The 20,542-nt window shown below is 45.9% G+C and overlaps 1 protein-coding gene and 1 long non-coding RNA gene across 4 annotated transcripts in view; both read left to right on the forward strand.

The window, feature by feature from the left end:
• LOC308458825 overlaps positions 1-20,542 on the forward strand; it is a 470,973-nt gene that overhangs the window by 270,216 nt on the left and 180,215 nt on the right. The gene's annotated exons all lie outside the window — the stretch shown is intronic.
• Positions 1-20,542, forward strand: part of CTIF (cap binding complex dependent translation initiation factor) — a 201,305-nt gene that overhangs the window by 548 nt on the left and 180,215 nt on the right. The gene's annotated exons all lie outside the window — the stretch shown is intronic.

The raw sequence follows: 20,542 nt of genomic DNA on the forward strand, positions 1-20,542 counted from the left end.
GAGGAAGAGAAGGCGAAGGGCGCTCGGGGTCTCTCCCCTGTTGTTGTGGCGGCTGCGTGACACCCTCGTAACTCAGGCGAGGAGCGAGGCGGGGCTCCCCTTTGTTTTGCAACCGGGGGACCAAGTTGCAAGGTGTTCCTGCGTTTTTGCTGCGGGGAGGAGGGAATCTCTGCTTCGGATCAAAATAGGAAGAGCCGGCTGCTCTCTTCCCCCAGCTTCCTCTTCTCCTGCGTCTGCATAGGCCAAAACTGGAACGGAGTTTATTTTGCTTTCTTTTCTCCTCCCCCCCCCCAACAAATCGGTCCCATGTGATTCTCTCCCCACCCCCCTTCTGCGTGGATATGTGCGTGTCGATTGCATGTTGTCTAGACTTCAACTCCCCCTCCCTCTTTTCTCCTCCCTCCCCCTTCATGTCGGCTCCCCCCACCCCCACCCGCTTTCTCTCCCCCCCCCCCCACCTCTCCGTTTCCAACCAATGCAGTTTATGTCAGGGAAAGTCTTTTTCTGATTTGCAGCCCGGGCCTGGTGGCATTTATCTCAGCCCTTTTATGAAATGCATCATTCCGGCATGATCTCTCCCGAGACGCACAGATAGGCTCCCTTGCCCGAATTTGGGCGGGGAGAGATAGAGAATGGATGTTACTCGTAGTTGTAATTTTTCACAAGCTGCGCTGCGTGTAGTAAAATGATTCAGACTCCCCCCCCTCTCTATTTAATACCCCCCTTGCCTGTAAATCCTTGAAAGCGTGTGTGTAATTTGATTTGAGCGTATATTATGCAACTGCGTATGTCTTTTTGGAGGGGTATTTTTTGGGTGGGGAGGAGGTGGAATGGAATATTTGTGATCTCCAGGATTTCCTGTGTTAAAAAGTCCTCCAGAATCATAACCCTACTCGATTGATGATGTATCTTGAGGTCATCTTTCTCTCTCCCTCCCTCCCTCCTCCGTAATACAGGATTAATTGTTCAGAGGCTATTGTAATCCTTTTCAGCTGCCCAATGGCCCTTGCTGCTTTACACAGATTTTTCTGTCCGATTCCACCTCCACACACACCGGGCAAGGGCTTGGATTGTTTTCGCTCTGTCTGAGAGGTGGTGGGGTTCATGCAATTTCGGTTAAATCTGGAATGTTTCACGATTGCATTATGGAAAGGAAGAGCCGTGGCCAGCACGGTCCAAGCACCCGTGGGTTTTTAAAAATGTCATGCGTTGATAGATACTCAGGTTTGCTGTGTTATTAAAATGCAGATCTTAGATTATCCGGATTTTCAATGTTCTGGGGTTTTAAGTGAGCCAAAGGGTATCCTTTGTGTGTGTGTGTGTGTGTGTGTGTGTGTGTGTTATATTCAGGCAGGGTGCAGTTCTACACAACGCTCTGTTGGGTCACAATGTGATTTGGGGCATATCCTAGCTGTATTCCTTTCCCATATATCAAAAAATCTAGCAGATTTCCATTAAAATAATTAGATTTAGTTTGCACAGAAGCCGATGGCCTCATTTTGTGTGTTGATTCTTGGCGTGGCAAGATCATTTCCATTCCGAAATCCCTGATATCGTTTTTAATCTCATGCTGCCTTGTTACTAAGGGGGAAGGAAAGGGGTTCGAGCGATAGATAAGAACAGAACATCCCAGAGCATCACCTCCTAGTACTATCATAGAGCAGAGGCTAAGGTGCTTTGCCACTGGTGACATTTCCTGCATTGTCCCATTGAATTCAGCTGTGGTTACTCCAGGCATGTGAGCATAGAATTGTAGCCTTAAGATCCATCCTCTCTGCATGGATAATGGGGAGCGATCCTAGGCTGGATAGCTTTCAGGCACGTTATGGGTGCGGTCCATTTTTTTAATATATATAATATATTTTTCCTGCAATGGTTTTTATTCTGGTGCTTCGGGGTGATTTTTGTACTTGCTGCCCTTAACTCAACAATCTTGTAACAAGGTGCGACTCCTAGGTGATCATTCCTGCCATTCTTAGTTATGGGGAAGGATAAATGCTTCCAAAGGCCAGAAAGAGGAAGGTGAGTGGGGTGGGGGCTCTTGCTCCTAGCCTGTGCCATGTAAGAGCTTTCTGTACATGAGTTTATGCTGCAGTATTGAGGGGAAGAACAGATTGTGGGGGGAGCAGCTAGATCAGAGAGCAAGGCTCTCTCTCTCTTTCTGCCACAGTCCTTCCCTTCCTCCAGCTTCCTTCAGGGGAAACACATCTTTGCATTTAGCAAAATCACCAGCATCTCTGCAAAGAGCTGTCTCTGCTTTTTATCTGCTGTATTTAAGAGGATGCTCGCCTCGATGTGGTGTCAGGTTTGTGAAATCAGGCGCCGAAATGTCCGATATCTTGACGGCTGCTTCTCGGAGGTCTGGTGGGCAGCCAGATTTGAATGGTGGGCTTCTGAATCGGAAACGCAAACTGCTGTTCTTTTAATCCAAGTTCTTGTAGGTGGGCAAATTGGAAAATGAATGGAGCTCGGATACACTAGCGTGTGCTGTATTTTAGGAGCAAACCGTTTCCCCTTTTCTCGTCCAAAGTGCACTTTCTCTCAATGAGAGCTAGAAACTTGTACAGAAAAGTAATTTTGTCCTATGTGAAATGCGATGGTTTATCTAGTGTGCCTTTGCAGTACGCGCAGGAAGAATTTGCTTTATGAATCCTTGTGCACTGGGATTGTGTGTCATTAGCAAATCTTTGGGGCGGCACAGAGCACAGTGTGTTTGCAATTTCTAGAGCAAACTGCTGCATTTTGGCAATAGGATATAATCATAATATGGTACGTAGCCAAGGCTTGTCTTCTGATTACAGCCATAGTAAAGGAGGTGAGACCTCAGCCACAATCCCAGGTTTGGATGACACACCAAGCCAAACAAGTATATTACACTGACCTAAGAAAACCAGGGAATTGCTAAACACCTGTGATTTTCTCCTCAGAAACCAGCATGTTTGTGAAGTCATGGTAGGCCATACTGGGGCTTGCTCTTCAAAGCAGACCTTTGAGTTCAAAGTAGACCTTTTAGCTTGCAAATCCCCCCCCAAAAAAGCTCTCACACATGGGTTTAAAGATGGTTAATCACTGCCTTGGCATCAGCAACCATGGTTAGGCCTAACCCTGGTCTGAAGCTGCGTTTAGCAAATTCTGGCTAAGAGAGCCTGGCAAACTTTTAACAGTAGGTGAGGTCAGTACTTAAGGTGACACTTAACGGTGATTAGGAAGGATAGAGGGGAATTTGCATCTGTTGTCAGGTCCCTGTGGAGAAGTGATCATAAGATATTCGGCATCTTACACCTAATCTATACAGTACTGTGGTTAAGTGATGGCATAGATACATTGCTCTCAGTGTGACTCCAGAACTGGGAACTCTATCTCTGTGAGGGGTAAACTACAGTTCCCATGATGCTTGTGTGTGTTTTAAATGTAAAGTGTGCATGCAGTCTTACAGTTGTAGCCACAGACACTGATGTCACTGGGAAAGCTAATGTAGACCTTGCTGTTTCTGTCCCATTCTTCCTTTAAACCTGGTGCCTTCCAGCTGTTTTGGACTACAATTCCCATCAGCTGCAATCAGCACTGTCATGATGGCTTTTGTAGTCCAAAACATCTAGAATGCACCCGGTTGGGGAGGGCTGAGCGTGAACCTATCTGGAAAGGGAATAAGAATCAGATCTTAAAATATTTAAAAACAAAATAAAAGTTCAGCAACTCTTGCTAATAAATATACTGCAACCAATTTAGGAATGACCAACTCAGGAGTGCCTTAGGAATTAGAGGAATTCTAAGCAGTAGGTCCTCAAAACTCATTGGAGGAGAGGGGATTTCACATATCTGCTGCCCCCCCAGGATGAATTCATAATTTTCCTTGGCAGGTCATAGTTCAGCCAATGGAACTACTTCTTTCCAAAATGCCTTGTATGAAATGGAAACAACCTTATTTGTTGCAGGGAGAGGAATGGGCCTAGCGGCTGGGCCACTTTGCGTGGTGGTAAATGAATCTGCCTTTCGCAAAGTCAGAGCATTTGTCCATCTAGCCCAGAGATGCCTGTTCTGACTGGCAGTGGTTCTCCAGTTTCTCAAGGCGAGGAGGGCTCTCCCCCCCCCCCCCCGGTGCACCAGATATGTTGTCGTTTAGTCGTGTCTGACTCTTCGTGACCCCCTGGACCAGAGCACGCCAGGCACTCCTGTCTTTCACTGCCTCCCGCAGTTTGGTCAAACTCATATTAGTAGCTTCGATATCACTTTCCAACCATCTCGTCCTCTGTCGTCCCCTTCTCCTTGTGCCCTCCATCTTTCCCAACATCAGGGTCTTTTCCAGGGAGTCTTCTCTTCTCATGAGGTGGCCAAAGTATTGGAGCCTCAGCTTCAGGATCTGTTCCTTCCAGTGAGCACTCAGGGCTGATTTCCTTCAGAATGGATCAGTTTAATCTTCTTGCAGTCCATGGGACTCTCAAGAGTCTCCTCCAGCACCATAATTCAAAAGCATCAATTCTTTGGCAATCAGCCTTCTTTATGGTCCAGCTCTCACTTCCATACATCACTACTGGAAAAACCATAGCTTTAACTATACGGACCTTTGTTGGCAAGGTGATGTCTCTGCTTTTTAAGATGCTGTCTAGGTTTGTCATTGCTCACCAGATATACCTGGCCCTTTTTAACTGGTGATGCACCAGGGACCTCCTGCAGAAGAATCATATGTTTGACCACTGAAATCCTGTCTATTATTTTTATTTTTATTTTATTTTTAATCCCACTTTTACTCCCAAAGGAGCTCAGGCTAGCAAATAAGTGCTAAAACAAAAACATCCTTAAAACTATTGCAATGCAGATGCAGACCTGGAAAGCCCTGCCCTGGAAAGGCTCTTAGGAAGAAGGAAGTTTTTAAATAGGCGCCGAAAAGACGACAGAGCTGGCCCCCAACTTTCAGTGGGAGGGAATTCTAAGGGCCTGGATCCTATACTGTGGGGGGGACAGACCTCCTGATAATACGGTATCAGGAGGAGGCCATCCACAGAGGTATCTGCAGGAGACCCATCGACTGGGTATACAGTGGTAACTCTGGTAACGTACTTAATTCGTTCTGGAGGTCCGTTCTTAACCTGAAACTGTTCTTAACCTGAAGGACCACTTTAGCTAATGGGGCCTCCCGCTGCCACTGCGCCGCCGCCGTGCGATTTCTGTTCTCATCCTGAAGCAAAGTTCTTAACCCGAGGTACTATTTCAGGGTTAGCGGAGTCTGTAACCTGAAGCGTCTGTAACCCGAGGTACCACTGTATAGTGAAAGTATGTGGAATATGCAGGCCTAGTTTGTTTATTTCATGGGTAGGCAAAATAAGGTCCAGGGGCCGGATCTGGGCAAATCACCTTCTAAATCTGGCCTGCAGACGGTCCAGGAATCAGCCTGTTTTTACAGGAGTAGAATGTGTGCTTTTATTTAAAATGTATCTCTGGGTTATTTGTGGGGCATAGGAATTCGTTCATTTTCCACCCCCAAAATATAGTCCAGCCCCCCACAAGGTCTGAGGGACAGTGGGCCAGCCCCCTGCTGAAAAAGTTTGCTGACCCCTGCTTTATTTAATGATTTTATTACATTTCTATATTCCCTTTCATCTGAGAATCACAGGGTGGTTTATTTGTGGTGATGCAGTGCTGGGAGCATCAGCCAAAAACTCCTCTCTCTCTTTTTCTCTCTGGGGAATGGGGGAAATGTCCTGTGTTCTTCCCCTCCACCCGTTTTCATATCACACACTTGTGCCATGCGCATTCTAAAGATCTCACAGCTTGTTGACTGCACCACCGGGCTGGGAGGGGGGTTGCAACTTTGATATGTGAAATATAGGCCTTGCAGAGCTAACAGATGTCTCCTCCAAGTCGACACTTTTCAGTGGAGTCAAGTCACACATTCCGCTTGCTAGCCCTCACGTCTTGCAGTGGCATTCTCACAATCGCAGAAATCTTGGCCAACTGTGCCAATAAGCCTTGGCTGAATCAACGGATAAATCAGTGCAGATTTGCATATGGGAAAAACCAGTGAGTGGTATCTACTGTAGTGCCAAGTGAACATTCCATCGCGCGAGGAATTCCTGCTTGCAGAATGGAACCTTCTTTCTCTATTCCCCCCAGTAGGGCTGGGCGAAATATCGTTGAAAACTGGTTAGAAGTCCATATCGGTTTCATAATTGTTGACCTGGCAATATATCGTGAAACGTGGTGTGTGGCGTCTGTTCTATGTAAAAAAAAATATAATGTGGGGGAAACTGTGAAGCTAATCAATTCCTCGCCATAGCTGCATTCTTGTTTCAGACATCGTGATATATCAGTCTAGTATGATGTTTAGCTAGTGATATAACATGTTGAAAACCAGATATTTCCTTTCCCCCCCAAACATTTTTATTCATTTTATAACACAACTAAACAACACAAACAGAAAAACAAACAATACAAACAAATTCTTATTCTTATTTTTTTCTAAACATTGTTAGGTGAGCTTCCCCAAGTCCCCCCATCTGATTTTCATTTTACCTCATCTTTAGCAGTTTACATATATCATAATTTCTAGCCATTTTTTATCGCACTTTTACCATAAAAATCTTCACATTTTATCACTTACAAATAATACTATTTTAAAATACACTATCCTCTACTTCTAACCCTACAGCCTATATCCACTTCCAGAGCTATTCTAAGATTTAAATATTAACATTTTTTTTCCAAATATTCTTTAAACTTCTTCCAATCTTCTTCCACCGTCTCTTCTCTCTGGTCTGAGTCTCCCAGTCAGTCCGGCAAGTTCCATATAGTCGAAAACCAGATATTTCCTACTCCACAGCTATGTTCCAGGGGTTCCCCAAACAACAACTACCTTCTGGAGCAAATTTGGGGGGGAGTGTCGGTGGGGTGGGGAGTGGTGTTGCATAAGTGGAAATAGATGATGCTGATGGGATGCACTGTTCCAACACCAATATTTCTGAAGAAAATACGTTTTCCTTCCTCCACCTGATGCATTTCCAGGTATTGTCAGACTCCCTCCTGTCATCATCTGAAGGGCTGAAGGTTAGGAAACGCTGGTGTACATTCTTCCTATTCTTCACAGGTCCTTAAAGGTAAAGGTAAAGGGACCCCTGACCATTAGGTCCAGTCATGGCTGACTCTGGGGTTGCGGCGCTCATCTCGCTTTATTGGCCGAGGGAGCCGGCGTACAGCTTCTGGGTCATGTGGCCAGCATGACTAAGCCGCTTCTGGCGAACCAGAGCAGCACACGGAAACGCAGTTTACCTTCCCGCCAGAGCGGTACCTATTTATCTACTTGCACTTTGACGTGCTTTCAAACTGCTAGGTTGGCAGGAGCAGGGACCAAGCAACGGGAGCTCACCCTGTCATGGGGATTCGAACTGCCAACCTTCTGATTGGCAAGTCCTAGACTCTGTGGTTTAACCCACAGCGCCACCCGCGTGGCGTCACGGATCCTTGTGTGAACGCAATTAGATATTTAAACTTGGGATAAAAGAAAAGCCTTATATATTGAAATGAACACTGTCTCCCGTGTTCCCAACCATCCTTTTGTGCCTCTTTTGCCCGTTACTCAGTACGTTCCATCTCTGAGAAGACCTGAAATGTTTGCAAGTCAGATTAATACCTTAACGAGGCAGTATCCATTACGATATGTAATGGTTTCCCTTTGTCCCAAGTTGAAATACCTGTTGTGTTTTCTGTAAGTGCCCCTCAAGCAGTGTGTTGCTTGAAACATCCCAATTGGATTTTTTAAAGGATTTAACAGGTTCAGTTAATTTATGTCGCCTTGGATCGGTACATTGCAGCAAACTCTGGCCTACACATGCAAGATACACCATTGCTGTGTAGAATGCAAAATTGAATCTTGCCATTTCTGTAAGATCAGGCAAAGAGTAGCAGGTAAGTTCAGTATGCTTTCGTTTGGGTGTTGCTGAATCCGTGGTCTGGCTCAGTTGGCATCAAACGGCTCTCGAGTTGCCATAGTAGCCCCTTGAGAATTCCCCCAGAGGAAGGGATTTCTGATCCTGGTTATGATGGTGCAATCAATGCTAAATCCACAGCTACTCCGATGACGTCAGGATGGTTACGTCAGCCTGTCAGGATCTTGCCCTGCTAAACAAAGCCTTCCTGAGTTACATGGCTGCTCTTTGTCTTTGGTCTGTGTGCATTTAGGGCTCATTTCTCCCCTCTCAAAGTATTCTGGGAACTGTAGTTTATTCTTTACAGTCCCCAGCATCCTTAACAAACTATAGTTGGATACTTTGGGTGAAGTCGGGTGCTTTAAATTAATAATAATAATAATAATAATAATAATATAATTTATTATTTATATCCCGCCCACCTGGCTGAGTTTGCTTGCCTCTTCTTCCCTTTGGCAAATGACTACTGTTGAAATGGCGACAAGATCGCATTGGCCTATTTATTCTGAATGTTTATAAGTGATGCCAATAAAGGTTTGATGATGATGCTGGTGATGAGCTGGCTGAGTTTCCCCAGCCACTCTGGGTGGTTCCCAATTGAGTGTTAAAAACAGTGGCAAAACCAATTCATTTCTGTAGCAAGGTGAGTTTCCTCTCACACATTTGTGCACGCATGTTGTCTTGCTGACTCTTTTTGGTTCTTTACCTAGTGTTGCACGCCACCTCAGTCTCCCGAGATTCCAGGGGTTCCAGGCGCATACCCAGGATTCGTGTTTCCTTTTGGCAATGAGGCAGAGCGGAAACTGTGGTGTCTTTATGATATATGGTTTACACATATATACAACCTGAGCCTACGATGGAGGCGTTCACATCATTAACACTCCAAGAGGGTCTTGCTTCTCCCATAGCTGCAGCCTTTTCAAAAAGAGCAATGTGCCTCTCTTCAAGGTTGGAACTGAGCTATTTGATTGAGCATTGAATTGCTGTTGCATAGTTCCTTTTTGGGCTGACCAGAAGAAGCTTCACAAAACAGATTGAAATCTGGTTATCTTCTTGTTGGAGTTCTGTTGGAATTGTACCAGCAACAAATATACATATAGTTATTCTCTTGGACTTATTGCAAGAATATTTGGACGGGTTTTTTCCCCAATGCCAAAATAATAATGACATACACAACTCAATACAGTGATATCTCAGTTTTCGAACGTCTGTTGATGAACGTTTCGGAACTCGAACACCATAAACCTGGAAGTAAATGCTTAGGTTTTCAAACGCACCTCAGAAGACAAACTGGAAACACGGCTTCCATATTGAGATTTCCGTTTTGAGTTTTTGGTTTTCAAACGTTTCGGAACAGTCTTCCAGAAAGAATTACGTTCAAAAACTGAGGTACCACTGTATTGAGTTGTGTATGTCATTATTATTTTGGCATTGTAAATAGCATTTAAGTATTAGAAGGTGTTGAATTTTTGTATGTTACTGTTATTGAATTTTTGTAAACCACATACAGAAGTATATAGTTTGTGGTTTACTTCTATGTATTCCTTGGAAAGTTGTATTGATCTCTGGCATTCCAGCCTGCAGCCCTCTAGGTCAGTGTTCCCCAACCTTGGGCCTCCAGCTGCTTTTGGACTACAGTTCCCATCATCCCTGACCACTGGTCTTGCTAGCTAGGGATGATGGGAGTTGTAGTCCAAAATCAGCTGGAGGCCCAAGGTTGGGGAACACTGCTCTAGGTCACATCCCAGCAAATTCTGACCCTCTCAAACTCCAGCTTTGATCTTTTAAGAGTTGGAGAAGGAGCCCCACCCATTTCCTTTGTTCTCCTAATGGTCCATCACCTAGGTGATTACCCGAATCCAGGAAGCTTTGCCTGGTTTGTTCCTCCTTATCAACTCTAATGTATCGCCAGATCGTGATGTTTGGCTGGTGATACATCGCAATGTTGAAAACCTGACATCGCGCAACCCTAGAGTAAATCTTAACCAAGTCTAGAGTGGAGTCCCTAAGACAGTTGGATGGTGCCTTGTACGCCTCCTTCCGGCAACTCCCGCAGCCAGGCTGGTGCCAAACGCATTGCTCTGCTTTCCTCTGGACCACATCAGCAAGGCCGTGTGTGTGTGTGTGTGTGTGTTCTTGTTTTTTGCGCAGCTCAGGACCTCCAGGCACACTGCCCAGGTCCGCGCCCCAGAGAGGTCATAATGCTAATGTGGCGGTTTGACTTCACCCCTGGGGGAACACTGCTTTATGTCTCAAGACAGACGGATGCCAACAGCCACCCACCAGGGAAGTTAGTGCATGTCCTTATCATGGGGGTATTCAGTATTTGGAGCTGCCTTTCAATGGTTCAGACAATAGTGTGTTGTTGAATTCTTCCACAGGGAGAGAGAGAGAAAACTAAAACCAGCACCTGCAGTTTGAAGGGAAACAGTCCAGGAAAGTCTGTCCCACTTTATTTTTCTGATTCCCAACCTGCTTTGTTAGGGGAGGAAGGCTGAGAAACACCTTTCGTTTTTTTAAAAGTTCTCTGTAAGTTGCAGCAGTTCCTGCCATCTGGCTATGCAAATGCTCATGCAGGATTTTGTACTTTGGGTCCAAGGGTAAAGCTTGCATCATGCAATCTGATCAGGTTAGTTACGTTGCCCTTGGCTGAACAGCAAACACTCACTCATGCTGTCGGTTCTTCAGAGAGTGCTGTCCGGTAGTTATACTGCTTGAAAGGTAACTGATAGTTTTCCTGACTTTGCATCAAACATGCCTTCCAGGTGCAAGCCACAGTCTCTTTCTCAGAGTCTCAGAGGGTGCTGGGAAGCTTGGACAATTGGTGGGCTGCACATAATAATAATAATAATAATAATAATAATAATAATAATAATTTTATTATTTATACCCTGCCCATCTGAATGGGTTTCCCCAGCCACTCGCCATCAAATATCAGATGGAGATTCTTACCTTGTCTGGGGATCATCCTTCTGGGCCTAATGGGAGTTGCAGTCCCAAAGATCTGGAGGGCACCAGGTTGGGGAAAGCTGGAGTAGATCATTACCCAGATTAGAACCGAGGTACTTCCTTTTGAACAAATTGCTCTTGCTGCAGGCATGTTCTTAGAAACATAGCTTTCTTCCTGTGACTTTTCCAGTGGGGCAGTGGTAGAACAAATACTTTGCATGCAAGAGGTTCCAGGTTCGATCCCTGATGCCTCCACGTAGGGCTGAGAATGTCGCCTGACTAAAACCCAGGAGAGCTGCTGGCGGTCAGTGTAGACAGTACTGAGCTATAGATAGACCAGTGGCCTGACTTGGTGTAAGGCAAGTTCCTGTGCATTTGCAGCAGGTCAAAAGTGTCCCCATCTTGCCCAGTTTTGTCTGCTTTTGGTGGCAGCATCTCTCCTGGGTCTTTTCCATACTGTGATGGCCTGGGAATCTGATTCAGAGGCTGAACCTGAGGAATCCCAGCCTGCACAAGAGTCCCCGCCTCCAGAACCAGCTGAGCCGGGGCAGGGGCTTGAATCTGAAAGGCCCTCACCTGTGCCAGATCCTCAGGAGCAGACACCAGCTGAATCCGCTCTGGCTCCGGAGGTGATCGAGGACCCATTGCCTGCAGGTGCTCCTCTCCCAGCCCTGTCAGGGGAAGGTGAGGTTGCCTCTGGGTCCAGTAACCCTCCAGCCTCTCCTGAGCTGCAGAGGCTCAGGGCAGAGAGGCGGAGGGAACTAAGTTCTCTCAGGAGGAGTGCTCACCTCCAGGCCAGGAGAGGCGAGTCACCTGTGGACTGGGGCCGCCCTATGCCTCAGGGCAGATAAAAGCCAGCCAGCCCCAGTCCCAGGTTGTGGGAGCAACATCGTTGGTTACCTGTTCTGCTGGCACCCTGTTGTGCTTTCTGCCAGAGTTCCTGACCTCACCCGACTCCCTGCCTTGGACCCCGCTTCAGCCTCGGACCGGACACAGACCACGCCACACGGTAACCCCCCCCGGGACCAGCACACATACACCTGCTTCTTGTTGGGGATTGAACCTGAACCCGTTTGAATGCAAAGCAGACCGGCCAGCCACTGAACTGTGGTTCGCCCTTTCTTGAGTGTACAGTCGTACCTCGGAAGTCGAACGGAATCCGTTTGGGATGGAATCTGTTCCAAAATGTTCAGAAACCAAGGTGCGGCCTCCGATTGGCTGCAAGAAGCTCCTGCAGCCAATCGGAAGCCGTATCAGATGTTTGGGTTCCAAAGAACATTCGCAAACCGGAGCATTCGCTTCCGGGTTTGCGGCGTTTGGGAGCCGAAAGGTTCAACTCACGAGGCGTTCGGGATTCAAGGTACGACTGTACCTCGGGTTACAAAGGCTTCAGGTTGCAAACGCTTCAGGTTACAGACTCCGCTAACCCGGCAGTAGTACCTCAGGTTAAGAACTTTACTTCAGGATGAGAACAGAAATTGCACTGCGGTGACAGCGGGAGGCCCCATTAGCTAAAGTGGTACCTCAGGTTAAGAACAATTTCAGGTTAAGAACAGACCTCTGGAACGAATTAAGTTCTTAACCCGAGGTACCATTGTATTGTAAGCTGCTCCGAGTGCAAGTCTTTGTGTGGGAAATGACGCAGCCTGTAGTAGGATTGGGCATCGGTTGGAGACGCCTATACGTTGTGCAAAACAAACGGCGAAAAATCTCAATGCTCAGGATAAATGGCACATAAATAAAAGGCAAATATGCTGACATTGTATATATACCTTTCCTCAAAAATGTGTGCGCTCACACAAACACACTTCCCTGGGGAGAAGCGCATTCCTCAAAACTCTGGAAGCCAGCCAGAGTAGACCTCTGGCAATACAAGGGCACTTCATGCATTAACAATATCATATGTGCTGAGATTATTAAGGTTGTTGTTGTTGATCAGTCAGTGTTCATTTCACAGCGGGCTTCCCCAAGCTGGTGCCCTCTAGATATTTTGGATTTACATTTCATGTGTTGGCACTGTCTGGAGCGTTAGTCGTGATGCTCTCTTCGGAAAGCTGCTGCAGAGTTAATCATCCCCCAACAAGAGGCTTCTTCTAAAATAATTTTTAGTTACACATGCTCTTTTTTGTTGTTGTTAAAGGCTCCAATTTGTAGTTAAAATGGCATCCTTCCAGTTTTGGTTTAGAAAAAATGTGAGTTGGCTACTTAGAAATCTGGGGATGTCTGGATGTTGTTTAGTCGTTTAGTTGTGTCCGACTCTTCATGAGCCCATGGACCAGAGCACACCAGGCACTTCTGTCTTCCACTGCCTCCCGCAGTTTGGTCAAACTCATGCTGGAAGCTTCGAGAACACTGTCCAACCATCTCGTCCTCTGTTGTCCCCTTCTCCTTGGGCCCTCCATCTTTCCCATCATCAGGGTCTTTTCCAGGGAGTCTTCTCTTCTCATGAGGTGGCCAAAGTCTTGGAGCCTCAGCTTCAGGATCTGTCCTTCCAGTGAGCGCTCAGGGCTGATTTCCTTCAGAATGGATCGGTTTGATCTTCTTGCAGTCCATGGGACTCTGGATGTCTTGGAGAGCGTGCAGTTATGCATTCTCAACTCTGCAACCTCAGCCCTGCAGATCGAAAGTAAATTCTGTCGGCCTGAATGGAGCTGACTCCTGAGTAAGCGCAACCAGGTTCCGGTTGCAAGTTGTACATTATTACACTCACATCCTCTTGCGATTAGCCGCTTGGCAAGAGACGTTGTAAGCTGACTCCTAGGGAGCAGTAGCGAAACTTGTTTTGCTGCACACACGAGTCCTTTGGACACAGTCTGGGACAATGGGGGGGTTTGCACAGTATGACCTCCTTTTAGCAATTCAATATCAGATGCATGAAGACACTCTCTCAACATCAAGCACGACTGACTCAGCTCCTAGATTCTGCTGCAGGTTTCTGTTGGTGCACAGCCAGTTATTTAGTTATTTATATTTTTGGCATTTGTGGGCCACCCCGTAACACAACATTATCTGTGCAGTTCTCAATTTTATTTTATTTTTTAAAAAAACACAGTTTCCATTGCCTGGGGTTCCCATTGCCTTGGAAGGAGAGCTGTCTGTGTGTAGATCCATGGGCACACCAACCCCAATGCAGAACAAAGAAACAAACGTTATAAGGAACTTGTAAAAGTGTAAGTTAAAAATAATAATTATTTATTATTTCTACCCTGCCCATTTGGCTGGGTTTCCCCAGCCACTCCGGGCAGCTTCCAACAGAATATTAAAATACAGTAGTCCATCAAACATTAAAAGCTTCCCTAAACAGCGCTGCCTTCAGATGTCTTCTAAAAGTCTGGTAGGTGTTTTTCTCTTTGACATCTGGTGGGAGGGCGTTCCACAGGGCAGGTGCCACTACCGAGAAGGCCCTATGCCTGGTTCCCTGTAACTTGGCTTCTCGCAGTGAGGGAACTGCCAGAAGGCTCTCAGCACTGGACCTCAGTGTCCAGGCAGAACGATGGGTGTGAAGATGCTCCTTCAGGTATACTGGACTGAGGCCATTTAGGGCTTTAAAGGTCAGCACCAACACTTTGAATTGTGCTCAGAAACATACTGAGAGCCAGTGTAGGTCTTTCAAGACCGGTGTTATGTGGTCTCAGCGGCCACTCCCAGTTCTGCAGATCAAAGCGGTCAAGATCATGTGGCTTTGCCAATGAGTGTGTTCAGAGTGCTGCCTGGTCCTGGCTTATTACAGCATCTCTCTGCCGCCCCGCCTCCCCCCGTTATTTAGGTCTGTTGATGTGGACACGTCTGAGTGACCACCACCAGTATGTTCAACCCATGTCCTTCTTAACTTGGCACATCTAATTCGTGTTCGAAATTAGCCAGGCGCCAGGTGCTTTTTGCGACTGGCAACTGGTCCATCTGTGACCTAGCCTTAAAAACAACTAAAGCAGTTTTAAAAACCGCACCGGGGTCTAGGTTTAAAAACAACACAGAATGAACACACATGGCAGAGTCCTTTTTACATTGGCTTATGCTGATGGAAAATGCTTAGGTCCCTGTCTAGTTGACAGTGTTGGATCCAGAAACATTCCTAAACTGTGATCCTGATCCTGAGCGCAACACCTTCCATCACAGGCTGAACACCCCTGCAACATGCTGTAAATCACACTGCCTATGGAAATGATCAGGGCAGCTTCGAATAACCCAAAGCAGGGTGTTACAATAGCTAATGGGGACCGGACATTTTGAGTGCACGTGAAACAGTGGTAGGGGATGTGTTTTGGCCTGAGAGACGCATTTGCTTCTGTTTTTTGTCCCCCCCCCCCAAATTTTTTATTGATTTTCCAAAATTTTAAACAAACAAACATAAATCATAACTGAACTTGGTCCAATCTTAGTAACATTGTTAAATGACTTCCTCAAATTCCCTTGACTGAATTTCATTATATATCATTGTATCGGTTTTCCAAAATAAAATCTCATAACATTTACTTAGTCTTCTTAACATCTCTGTTTCTTTTCATCTTAACTTTAAACATGTTGTTCTATAACTTCACATATTTAAATCCTTAGCCTATCTTTTTTTTTGCAAGTGTTTCTATTTAATTTATCTTAGCATATTTGAGTAAATAGTCTTTGAAATTCTTCCATTCTTCCTGGTGCTCCTCGTCCTCCTGGTCGCGGACTCTTCCAGTCAGGAAGACTGATTTTAGCTCCGAAAAATCCATCATCTTCATCTGCCATTCCTCCACTGTTGGTACTTCTTGTGTTTTCCAATTCTTGGCTAATAAAATTTGAGCTGCATTTGTGGCATACAAAAACAATCTAACATCTTTTTTTGGGCAATTCCAAACCTATTATTCCAAGAAGAAAGGCCTCTGGTTTCTTAACAAATGTATATTTCAACATTTTTTTCAATTCATTATAAATCTTCTCCCAGAAGTCTTTCACCTTGGGACAGGTCCACCACATTTGATAAAAGGTACCCTCCTTTTCTTTACATTTCCAGCATAGATTATCACTATTGTGATACATCTTTGCTAATTTCACAGGGATTAAGTACCATCTATACATCATTTTCATAATGTTTTCCTTTAACACTGTATATGCAGTGAACTTGAGGGGGCCGCATTTGCTTCTGGGCAGTCTTCAGGGGCCGCATGCCAGTGGTTTTGCGAGGCCAGGGACAAAAGCGAGTGGAACAACGAATGTAATTTTTACTTTTGTGTACTAGCCACCTTTGTGCACACCCTTCCTAATTCTCCACCCCAGGAAGCAAGAGGTGTGGAGCAGGGCCAGTAATGTCTGTAGGCTGAAGAGGCTGTGTGGCCTGGGGAGACTCCTGAGGGCCAGGTTGAGGGGCTTTGAGGGCTGCATTTGGCCTCCAGGCCGGAGGGTCACTTCTTTTGCTCTGGACATTGTCATCCCTTCTTAATAACACGAAGAATGGGATTTATAGTTCTGACTTTGCATGCTGAAAACATTATGGGAATTGTGAATAACAACTCCATTTCAATTTAGGGTTGGTTGCAGCAAAAAAACAGCCTTGTGGCCCATTTAAAGACTAAAACGTAACATAGCACAAGCTTTTATAGAGTCTGCTGCATCAGATTATCTATACAATGGTACCTCGGATTAAGTACTTAATTTGTTCCAGAGGTCCGTTCTTAACCTGAAACTGTTCTTAACCTGAAGCACCACTTTAGGTAATGGGGCCTCCTGCTGTCACCAGGCCGCCGGAGCTCGATTTCTGTTCTCATCCTGAAGCAAAGTTCTTAACCTGACGTACTATTTCTGGGTTAGCGGAGTCTCTAACCTGAAGTGTATGTAACCTGAGGTACCACTGTATGCAGTTAAGAAAAATAGATTTTTTGGGTGGGGGATACTGGAGGAAGCCTGAAATTGGTTTCCTGGTAGCTGAAATTCTTGTAATGTAGGATTTTGATCCTAGTTGGTCTGCAGGATTAATTAAAAGCCACACTCCCGCTGTTCCGGGTTTTCATTAAGCACTTATCTCCGTGTGTTTTTTGCTTTCGTTGAGGATGGTTAAAAAATGTGGCTGATGAGCTTGCTAAACTTTGACCCTCTTCTGCTTCATCTGGAGAGTTCAGCTTGACCCATCAGAGCTCCACAAAGAATCTCGGATGAAGATTTGGATCTATGCCTTCCCCGTCCTGTAATATAATTTCACGAAAAGGCTAAGAAGAGCCTTGGAAGAAAGAAAATTCCGTGTTAGCTGCAGATGGTGGAGAATCCCTGGAGCGCAGGTTTCACTAGAGAAACTACAACCCTGTGATCAGTTGACTGACCGATATTTAAAGAATTAGTTCAGTGACATGAAGCGAAGAGAATTGGCTAATCTAAAGCAGAACAAAACAAAAAACCTTGTCTACTCATATAGAGGAATTCATTGCCTATTATCTCCTGTTATTCTAATTTGTAGTTGTTGTTTTAATTGAGTTTTCCAGAAACAAACAAACACAGTTAAGCAATATGAAGTGAATCATAATAAATTGAGAGGAAAGATGGGGAATGGCTGGTGGTCCAGACCAGCCACGTAGAACAAGGCTATCAATGGCTACCAGCCACGATGGCTGTCCTCTGCCTCGATGGTCAGAGGTAGGAATGCTTTTGAATACCAGTCGCTGGAAACCACAGGAAGGGAGAGTGCGGCTGTACCCAGGTCCTGTTTGCAGGCTTTGGACAGGAGCAGATAACAGTTTGCATCCCTTGCTGTCGCTTGAGACTCATGTGGCCTTGGTGGCCTAGAATGCTTTTCATCAGTTTGGGCTGTTGGCCCAGCTGCGCCCCATAGGATAGCCTAACTTCTGATGTCTATGCTCTGGTAACCTCTAGGTTGGATTACTGCAACAGGTTATACGTGGCGCTGCCTCCGAAGACTGTTTGGAAACTTCAGCTGGTTCAGGTTGCTCACCGGGGCAAGGCACTTTTTATTATTATTATTATTATTATTATTATTATTATTATTATTTATACCCCACCCTCGCCGGCCAAGACCGGGCTCAGGGCTGCCAACACCAAATATAAAATACAGTTTTTTAATAAACAAAACCAATTGATTAAAAGACAGCTTAAAATGCAGCCTCATAAGGGGAGGAAACATCAAATATTCACCAGGGCCGGCTATCCATGCTGGTCCTACATGGGCCAACGAAAGGGCTGAGGGAAAATTTATATACAGGATCCCACATAAGGGGTTCCATCAAAAAAAGAAGAAAGTGGGTGGGGTCAGACTGAGTCCAGACCAAAGGCCTGGCGGAACAGCTCCGTCTTGCAGGCCCTGCGGAAAGATGTCAAATCCCGCAGGGCCCTGGTCTCAGAGAGTTCCACCAGGTCGGGGCCAGTGCTGAAAAGGCCTTGGCTCTGGTTGAGACCAATCTAATCTTGTGGCCCGGGACCTCCAAAGCGTTGTTATATATGGACCGTAAGGTTCTCCGCGGGGCATACCAGGAGAGGTGGTCCCGTTAAGCATATAACGCCAATCCTGGCCTGATTGCACTGGCTGCCAGTTAGTTTTTGGGCCCATTTCCAAAGTGCTGTTTTTGACCTATAACGCCTTACATGGCAATGCCTCAAAGAATGCCCCTCACTATGTGAACCAACCCGGACCCTTCAATCATCATCGGAGGCCCTTCTTTGTGTGCCGCCTCCATGAGAGGTTCGGAGAGTGGCAACAGGAGAACGGGCCTTTTCTGCAGTGGCTCCCCGTCTGTGGAATGCTCTCCCTAGAGAGGCTCGCCTGGCACTATCAGTATATCCTCAGACGCAAGGCAAAAACTTTCCTCTGTAACGAGGCCTTTGACAAAACAAAATAAGAAAGTTCCTTCCAGTAGCACCTTAGAGACCAATTAAGTTTGTTATCGGTATGAGCTTTCGTGTGCATGCACACTTCTTCAGATACCTACACTGCTACCTACCTGTAACCAGGCCTTTGACCTTTAACTATCTGTGGCCTTTCAGAGGTAGGTGGGATGTTCTGAAAGCATTTCTTTTTCCTCTTAATTTTAATGTATCTATGTGGGGCTTTTGTCTGTTTGTTGGGTTCTAAGTCACTTTGGTTTGCCCTGGGCAAGATAAACTAGTTGGCCGCTCTAAGAACAGGATCGTAGGTTAGATGGGACATTCGCTCCATCCAACAGGCTCTTTTGTTTTGTTTTGTTTTTAAATGTTTTTATTAGCAATTTCAACATAACAACATATCAAAACATATCACATTCATTATTTTTTCCCCTTGCCATCCTCAAACCCTCCCCCCGAGACTTCCCTCAGCTCCTTTCTCTGATTTCTCAACCCATATTATTCTCTGCATGTTATAAAATTATACAAATCCTCACATCATATATCTACCATGTTATCAATCAATAAATTTGTGTATGTTTATTCAAAACCTGCCAAGGAATCCAAATAGTTTTGTTGTCTTTTTAAGTAATTTGTGAAAAGTTCCCATTCTTCTTTAAAGTCACAGTTGTCCTTAACTCGCAGTTTGTATGTCAGTTTGGCCAATTCTGCATAGTTCATCAATTTCTCTTGCCACTGTTCTTTTGTCGGGGTTTCCTCATTCTTCCATCCTTGTGCTATCAAGACTCTTAGGCTCTTACGCCCCAATGCTCAGACATCCAAGCAAATAGATCTCTTCAAGGAGTCCACGTATTGGAGAACTTCCCTGTCTATCTCCTGTTTGACATCCCAGGGACTCGACTCCTCTCCGTTGCAGCAAAACAAACAGATTTGGTGATGGGCCTGATTCCTGGGCATTTCTGACCTTTGCTAGTGTCATAAATGGTTTCTGTGTATTTGCTTCCTGTGGTAGGTCTGGCGTGGTGAGTCTGGTTACAATTCTGTACACGCTTACCTGGGAAGAAGTCCTACTGAAATCAAGCGGGGCTCGCTTCTTAAGGAGACGCGTATAGTATCGTACTCAAAGCGTGTAAGCTACCAATTGAGAAATCCCTGGTTCAAATCTCTCTTCAGCCATAAACTCGCTAGTTGGAGAAATGCAGTGGTGCTTCAGAGGCGCTCGGGAGTTTTGCAAGCACCGACAACTGGCTGGTTTCAAACCGCAGGGCCAAGGGAAAATAGGTCACAGGATAATTGTGGCTAACAGGCTGGTTGGTTCTGTGCACCTGCCAAAGCTGGCTCACTGGGCAGATTGGAAAGGTAAGGATCTAGTAAGAAAAGCCTCAGTCTCCACCCTTGCAATATGCAAGATAATACGTTTTGTAACGTGTTTGCAAGCAACCCTGGGGTTGAGAATTAGAAAAGGAGGACTTCCGGGTTGGCGCCATCGCCGAATGGCGGACTCCCTCCGAGCTCCGGAGGGAGCCTGCTCGGCAGGGGTTGGGTCCTACCGCACCGGCGATGCGGGGACCCTTAAAAACCACGGCCACGAGGGCCGTGGACATGGAGACTCGGCTGGCACCGTCAGCGCCCTCCCGACTCGTGAAGGAGCCTTTTTAAAGGCTACGGATCGGGTGCCGGGGAGAAGCGTGGTGCTTTGAGTCCTCTGCTATCCCTGCCGAGCGCAGCCGCATGCCATCCGGCGGAGAGCGCTGACTTCTTCCATTGAAAATTCGGACTTTTTAACAACAACCCGTGAGTAATTTGGAAACTGGGTTTAAAAGGAGGAAAAAAAGAATTTCTTTTTGAATTGGACACGAGCGGGGGGGGATCCA

This window comes from Podarcis pityusensis, assembly GCF_964106645.2.
Source record: "Podarcis pityusensis genome assembly, chromosome: 11".
In the NCBI taxonomy this organism is placed as follows: domain Eukaryota; kingdom Metazoa; phylum Chordata; class Lepidosauria; order Squamata; family Lacertidae; genus Podarcis; species Podarcis pityusensis.